An 8632-nucleotide genomic window follows, 5' to 3' on the forward strand; every position below is an offset into this window, starting at 1 on the left:
AGAAACAGGGAGGGGCTGTTTCCATTTCAAAACGCAATGCTTATATAGTCACCGAAGCAGATAACCCTCAGGGCCATCTACAACTCCATCAGCTGAGGAAAGGAACTCTTTTAACACTTCGAAATCTTCTCTACCCTTTCTTTTTCAAGATCCATCAGTGTTGACTTCTAACACTGTATCAGGCTGAACATCTACCAGTCTTTTTACCTTTGTTACATGTACTCACCAACAACTCTAGGCCTCTTTGATTCATGGGCAAATAAGGTAAACTAAATGAGAGTTTACAGAATTATGGAGGAAATAATGGATTTTTTTATGTCTGCCCCCTCCCTGTCCCTGCAACCAATGAGAGTTCAAACTAAGAGCTGTTATTTGAAATTGTAGAATAAATAATTAACCATCCTACCTAATTAAAAATACCTTTAAGCTTGCACAGCACATAATCAGGAAGCACTAGAAATAAAACTGCCTGTGAAAGCCTTCCTTTAACAACTAAGTACAACTAAGGATTAGGAAGCCTACTGAATATTTGTAAACCAACACGTCAGAGATTTTAATGCAGACAAATGACTTGCCAATTCTCCACAGGATGCAAGGGACTCCTGCTCAACACAAGGACCACCCTGCTGTTTAAATGTATGATCTGTTTTCAAGTTTTTTTGTATAGCTTTTCAATTTAAAAAACAACAAAAAAACTCTTCTCTTACTTTTTTCCCTTTTCTTTCATCTTTTCTTTCCTTATATTTATTTTTCTCCTTCTTTTTCTCTCCTTTTCTTCTTTTCCTTATCTTCTTTCCTTTTTTCTTATCCTTCCTTTTCTCTATTTCTTCTTTTTCTTTCCTTTTCTTTTTCTCTTTCTTCTTTTTCTTTTCTCTATTAGGCAAATAATCTGTATTTTGATCTGAGGCAGCTGACAAAACTGTGTCTGGAGTCTTCACCAAAAAATTCATTTCAAGGCCAACACCCCTTAGGGAAAATTTCAGACTTGTGAAAGCTGGCAAAGTTTTACGAGCAACTGAAAACTTGTACAATGCAAAATGTCAGCTTCAAAGTAAGTGACATTACACTGCACATTGCTGGTATTTTTGAGTAGAGAGGTTATCTGAGATATAGGCAGCTCTACAGATACTGGCCTTACAACAGTTTCACTAATTTAAACCTATTAGGTCAGTTCCAACCTACTGATCTTGTATAACTGAAAGAGAAAAGACACAGACTGAATATCTGGACCCTCTTCTGATCTTTCTCTACCAATATCCTGTGTAGCACAGCACAGACAGACCAAACACAAGAGCCTTGCATTCCTCTTCTGGGTCCCAACACTGTGGGATTTTTTTACACTGGACACAGTTCTCCAAGATACATGTTAATATTGGAATGAAAAGCATTGTCAATTGGTCATCAGCCTGGTATATCTGAACACATTTTTTAAATACTCTTTTTTTTATAAGTAGGAACCATTAGAAAGTTTAAGTTCAAATACAGTTTTCAGACACCAAGCAACAAATAAGATTCTCTGAACATGTTTCACAGTTCAGTTTGTATATTTCCCACTCCTTTGCTATCCAATATTCCAGCCTTATCATGAAGAAATTTTACCAAATGAACACTGCCATACTTGTTTCACAGATATTCCTCCAGTACCTTATTTTTCAGGGTTACACAGATCCCAGCATTGTCTATGCTGAGACTTGATAAAATAATTTCTTATAATACCATGAAAACCTTTGAAAGATAATTTGCTTTATTTAATGAGCATTTTTAATGTCAATTTCTTCAAAGGAATTTTGTGTACTAACACACAATTGTAAAGGTCAATCTTTGTTTAGTTACTTCATTCATTGCAACTACATTTTCATCAAAGAAAGTATTTCTTACAGCTTCATTCTCTTTCTTTGCCCTCAAGCCTTTGGCTCCCAAGCATTGTGGCTGCCTGTATGCACAGGCAGTTCAGTGCACATCCCAGCTCTGGTTGTCTAAATTTACCCTAGAATTGGAGACAAGTGCATATGGCCCTTTTGTCCCCAAGCATCATGGGCTGAAGCGAGCTGGTGGCTTTGTCTGCATGTGTAGTGTTGGCTGGAACGTGCCTGTCTCAGTGGCCAGCCATTTGTTCCGACAGACATCAGGCCAGATGCTACCCAAAACACAGGCACTGTGACAGCCTGGGCCCCTTTCCAAGCTTTGCTTCCCAGAAACTACATAAAGCTTCCTGCCAACACCAAGCCAGTTCTTTCTTCAGCTCTCTCAGGGAGCACCCTGAACACCAGCAATCGAAAAAGTGCAGATGGATGGGTCAAAGCCCCTTCACAGGCTCCCAGGGGACGGTGATGGGCAGCACACCAAGCTGCTGCAGTCTCAAGCTCCGTGGTGAGGATACTGCCTGGTGGGAGCAGGTCTTGCAGCAAACCCAAGACTGGCAGCTGCTGAAGCCAGGGGACATGGCAGGTGACTGTCCCGGAGTTGTGTGTCTTCAATGAGGCAGACGACTAACAGAGAAGGCTGGGGAACAGGAAAGCCTCTACTCGTGAACAGCTTGCCACCAATAATGGCAAACAACCTGGTGTAGTGAAAGTTTCCCTGTCTTTCAGAGCACTTCTGACCCAAACCATTCTGTGAACTGTGCCTTCAGAGAGGAATGCAAGGTCATTAAGCAATTGCCACTCGGTGCCTATGGATGACATACACTGATTGAGACCTGGGCAGTTTTACAGTCTTAGGATCTCCTACCAACCAGAAAGATTAATCACATAGGCCTCTCATTCCCCTGTCCAGCATGAATGGCAAGCCCTGACTCCTCATAACATCACTTCACAGCTTGGAGCATCTCATGTTCTTTTGGTCTGACTGTGCCTCTCCTATGCTATGATTTTGCTTAATTCCATGATGTTAGTTCCTTGGCCATAACATAGTGCAACACTTCACACCGTGGATAAAACCCTGTGTATTCCAGGTAACTTGGCCTGTCTTTTCTGTAGGGATTTTCAAGGGGTTCTGCTTCATCCACTGAGATTTTGTGCAAGGCCACATGCCTCTGTCACAGCTGACAGCAATAACCAGAGCTGCTTTGGGAGGTTCCAGCAACTCTTTTCTCACCGTGATTTTTGCCCCAGGTGAGGGGAGTTATGGAACCTTATTTTGTTTTCAGAGCCATTTTAGGCACAGAGGCTGTGATTCAATAATTCCTGCTATATTTCCTTCTGTGGGTCACAACCCATTCTTTATTGGTCTTGCATGGAAACTCTTGAGACCATCTAGCCTGGGATATTTTTTGTGAAGGACCAAATGGTTACTAAGAGATAACGAAGGACTAGTGATGGCAATATGTGCTTGTGGTGGCCATAGAAAGAACCCTTCCCAAACCAGCAGCAAAACCAACCATGAATAGGGTGTCAGTCAGCCATTTAAGGCTTGGCATTATCTGCAATATCAATTCTGTAATGTCTGAGAATGAAAAAGAGAGGGGACAAACAGGCATTGCTGTCTGACAGCAAGCACTTCAGCATGTACACTAGAGGACTCTACAGAAATCACTGTCTTCACAGGTTTGTATTGGATAATAATAGTAATTTAACTTACAAACACAAATTAATGTCTGGACAATTCTTCGGAAATTCTGAACAGCGCTGTGAAGACTACGCAATGGACAAGAAAACCTATTGTCTATTAAGAGTAACTAGGCCTGAGCATGTTTTGATAGAGCCAAAAACTGATTTGAAACTATTCTTAGATAGAAAACATCAGTCTACTAATAAACAGGACTCCAAGAAACTATATTCTTCTAAATACCTCTACCTGCTTCCACTTGTGAAAAGGCAGAGGAGGATTATAAAAGATGGCCTAATATAAATTTCTTTATAGTATAAGCCATTAAATTTCACTCACGCCTTTGTGAATCAAAGGACTTGGACAGAAATGCCAGGAAATGCCATCCAATCTGGAGGTAAAGGCATCACAGGGAGGAAGACCCATCCCATCCACTGTTTTGCTTGTGGTTGATCACCATTTATCACTTAGGAAGCCAAGTCTTTTTTTTGTTCAAATATATCTTGTTTAAACTCCAGCTATCCATGTCTCTCTCTAGACTGAAATGAATTCCTATTACCAAGAAAGGACTATATAGTTAATGTCTAATTTGTTTTTGGTTCTTATTGGTATTAAACAGCTAACGACTTTTTAAGCATCCATATTATTTTATAATTCTTTGTGGCCTCTCCAGTTTTTGGTCTATTTAAAAAACATGACCCAGCAGATACAAACTCACATTATTTCTACTACCTATTCCACTGTGAGCATCCCCAAACAGCACCAGCCCTTTTTGTCCCACATGTACATGAGGCTGTTTTGAGGTGTCTTGTGATTGAGTTCCTTTAATCTTTTCTAAAGTTTCGGCTTTCCAGGATTCAGAAATATCCTCCAAGTACATGATTTGCATTCATTAATCCTAGACACTTAATTTTGCACTTGGACAGATTAAGACATAACATACTAAGTGGTTCAATTTACAAAGTAATCCAGTCTGTGTGATGTTTCTGCATTATCATCTTTTCCTCATCATCTCTATGTACTTATTCCAGCAACTTCATCACAGTCACAAATAAAAACAGGAATGACTCTATGATGACTTCTAGACCACGACGGAAGTTTTGGGCCATAACTAAGGTCCCACCTCTTTGAACAATCCAATTGTTAGGTTATTTCTGCAATGTTATGTTTTTCTTCACAACCGTCAGTCCATCAGCTTTTATGCCATATAACACATGATCCTAAAACTAATGGAGGCAGTGTGTGTAGCATGAAGCACCTTACCCAAGTCTGCTCCATCTAAACAATTTTGTTGTGCTGAAGCTTCTCACCTACTCAAGTGATGAAGTTTGGTGTGTCTGCCAAGATAATTTTTCCCTAAGCCACACTTACTCGTACTAGTTACATTTCTACTCTTTTATTCCTTATGAAAGAAATCCCATGTTTTCTTTTCCATTATTTTAAAAGAACTGACTTTAACATGACAGCCATCTTATTACCCAACTCAGACAAATGGGCACTGGCTGGTATCACCCTTCCTGAAGTGGCTCAAGATTTTTGAGATTTATTGTTATAAACAAACCAGCTACCTCCTCTGCTGACAAAGGCAGGCAGGAGGCATTTTAAAGCACGTAACTCCACATTTCCCTATACTTTTACTTCTCACTAGGCATTTCCTACTGATTAGTGACCAGAAACACTTTATGAGGACTGACAGCTTCTCCTTTGTTGCACTCAACTTTAAGTCTCCAGGGTTATCTGGACCTGCAGATTAAACTATCAATAGAAAGACTCCTTATCCCTCATACTTCCTTCATTTTGGGGCCTATTTTTACAAGGATTCCTTTTCAGTGTAACTGTCCTGAATACACTATGCATGAAAATCAGCAGCTACTACAGTCATGAAGTAGACTTTTATACCACTGCTAGGAGCAATCTTGTTAATCCTCCTTACTCCTTCCTTTTTAGCCCAATGATTGCAGGTAAATATCAGTGCATTTACAATATTATTAACAATCAAAAGAGAACATTATGGGAACATTAGATCCTTGGGTAAAATGGCAGTATTTCCTTTTTATAGACAAGTTTCAAATAGAAGCTAAAAGACAGAAAAATTATTCCAGAATTTCCATGAGAATATATTGACACAGAACTATTCTGGGAGAAATTAGAACAATTCCCCTTCACTTTCTTTCCTACCCAACCTCCACCACTGTGGTTGCATAGGAAAAATATGAAAAGGTAACTTCAGCAGGCTCATGTTTACTGTACAGTGACTTAGCCAGCTCACAACGAACCCTCATCGCCAGCTGAGAGGTTTGTCAAGGTCAAAAAATGGTTACTGAAACATGATCAGGTAACTGCATGGTAAAATATTTAATCTCTGTCACAGATGAAGAAGCAAACACATCTCCTTAAAGATCTTCAAAACAGAAAGCTGACAAAACTCAAGTTACTCTCCTATAACCTGGGGCTTGGCAATAGAGGAGCTACTGCTTAAGAAATCTGGGAGTGTTACTGGGCACAATGGTGTTTGCTACACATGCTGCCAGTACCTGGAAAAGGTAATTCTAATCTAATTAACACACAATTCTAATCTAATTAACACACAAGCAAAAAGGAAGGAACTGTGACTTGAAAATGTCTCATTACATATGTTTATAATTTATTGACGAGTAAATTATCAGCAAGACAGATAAAAACATCAGCCATACTCACTTGGAGCTGTAACCCATTTTTCATGACTCAACAAAGTAACTCCTTTTTAGATTACCAAGCTGGAACCTGATCACAACATTGTAATAGCCATTGTGATAAATAAATGTCCAAGTATTAAATTAGCAGCAGGTATCTCCAGAACTAACTCAATGACTGCTACATTGAAGCATGACTTTAAGAGGAGACTGAGCAAAAGCCACTGACTTCGTTTGCTTTTGTGAGGAAAAAGATATAGCACAGTACCTACTCCTGTGTGACACCAAAATAAACTCTAGGGAAAAATACAAAGGAACAGTAGATCACAAGTAAAATTAGAGTTGGACTGCAAGGCCTGTATTGAGAACAACTGAGCTATAAAATCTAATATACAAGCTGTATGCTCTCTCTGGTGTACCAAACCTGACACAACCTAACCACTAGTGAAGGTCAGAAATGCTACTGCTTACAATATAGTTTTACCCTTTGCCTACTGAATTCCAGAAAAGTGCAAGTTACAAAAACATTTCTGCAGCTAAGTTAACCTATGTTGTCCCAAAGTGGTGCCAGCATAACTATGGTACCAAGTTTCCAAGTGTGTTCTGCCCTCAGATACCTCTGCTGGCTGTGGGAGCAGTAAGGGCTGTATCAGCTGCAAACACGACTTCCTTCCTGGCAGCTGCACCCATGGGAGTTACCCTGTTTCTGACCACACCAGGGTGCCTGTGGCCTATTGGAAACCAGAGCGCTAGGGAAAACATTGAGGTAATGGCTCCATCAAGACCAAAATTACACAAAAGATTCAAAACATGCTGGTATCTTGCTCCCAAGTGGTGAAGAACAAGGGGGTAAATGTGAAACAGTTACATACAGACAGGATGAATGGCCAGCCAGTCAAGAAGTTAGCAAATAAGTTTGCAAAGAAGATTGCAAAACATCCAGCCATTTGCCTTTTAATGGCATTATAGTTTTCTGAAGCTCTTCTCCTGCAATAATATGAAAGCCAGCTATGCTGAATCTTCGAGGGCAATGTGCCCTGCATTCTGGATTTCCATTGCCTATGTCTACAAAACATTGAATAAAACGTCCTTGGAATCAAAGACCTTAGAGTATATTTTGTTGTTCACTGGAATTTTCTACTTTTTTTTATGTTTGTTAGAAAACTGGCTTACAAATCATAGAACTGTTCAAGCTGGAAGTTGTTTCTGCAGATCATCTTCCCCAACCCTCCTGCTCAGAGCAGGGTCACCTATAGCAGGTTGCTTAAGGCTGTGTCCAATTGGGTTTTGATTATCTCCAAATCCAGAGGTTTCACAATCTCTATGGGAAACATGCTTCACTAGTTCAAAGAAATTCACAGTATTAAATTCAAACATAAGGACAAATAAATAATTTTTCCAGTTTTGACTTATCTATACTAGAGTTACCTTGCTGTTGATTATGAACTAACCATCACCTTTCTCTGTTCTTTCCCTTAGCCTCTTCCATACTGGCAAAAGTATTTACTTAAGACTTTTACATTATTATCACATGTATGGTCAAGCTCAGAAAACATTGTGAAGGACCCCTTCCTGAAATCCAAGTCCAGGCTAAGTCTACAGAAGTTTTACTATAACTTTAATGGAATTAAATAAATTAAATTTTTGAAACAGTAATATTATTGTTTCCCTTCTGTTCTAAGTATCACTGTGTGTTGGGTTTATGCAGGTAGGTCTTGGTAGCAGGGGTGCTACAGGAGTGGCTCTTGTGAGAAGCTGCTGGAAGCTTCCTCCATGTCCAGAAGAGCCAAAGCCAGCTAGCTCCAGGATGGACTCGCTGCTGGCCAAGACTGAGCCCATCAGGAATGGTGGGAACATCTCTGAGATAATATATTTGAGAAGGCAAAAAAAACCCAACCTCTTTTTTGCAGGTGTAATTGCAGGCAGAGAAAAGCAGGATGAGAACATGTGAGAGAACAACTGCGACACCAAGGTCAGTGGAGAAGGAGGGGTAGGAGGTGCTCCAGATGCCAAAGCCAAGGTTCCCCTGCAACCCATGGAGGACACCCAAGCTGGAGCAGGTGGACACCTGAGAGGAGGCTGTGAGTCCATGGGAGGCCCCTGCTGCAGCAGGCTCCTGGCAGGGACCTGCAGACCCGTGGCCTGAGGAGCCCATGCTGGAGCAGGCTTCCTGGTAGGATTTGTGACCCTTTGGAAGGCCCACACTGGAGTAGGCTGTGCCTGAAGGACTGCAGCCCATGTGCAGTGTAACCCACCTTGCAGCATTTTGTGCAAAACTGTTGTCTGTGGGATGCTGGAGAAGTTAATCAAGAACTTCCTCCTGCAGGAAGGACCCCGTGCTGGAGAAGGTGAAGGACGCCTCATCCTGAGCAGTGGGAGGAGAAGTCTGTGATGAATTGATCATAACCCCCCAT

Source organism: Lonchura striata, chromosome 1 (genome assembly GCF_050655825.1).
Source record: "Lonchura striata isolate lonStrDom1 chromosome 1, ASM5065582v1, whole genome shotgun sequence".
NCBI classification, from domain to species: domain Eukaryota; kingdom Metazoa; phylum Chordata; class Aves; order Passeriformes; family Estrildidae; genus Lonchura; species Lonchura striata.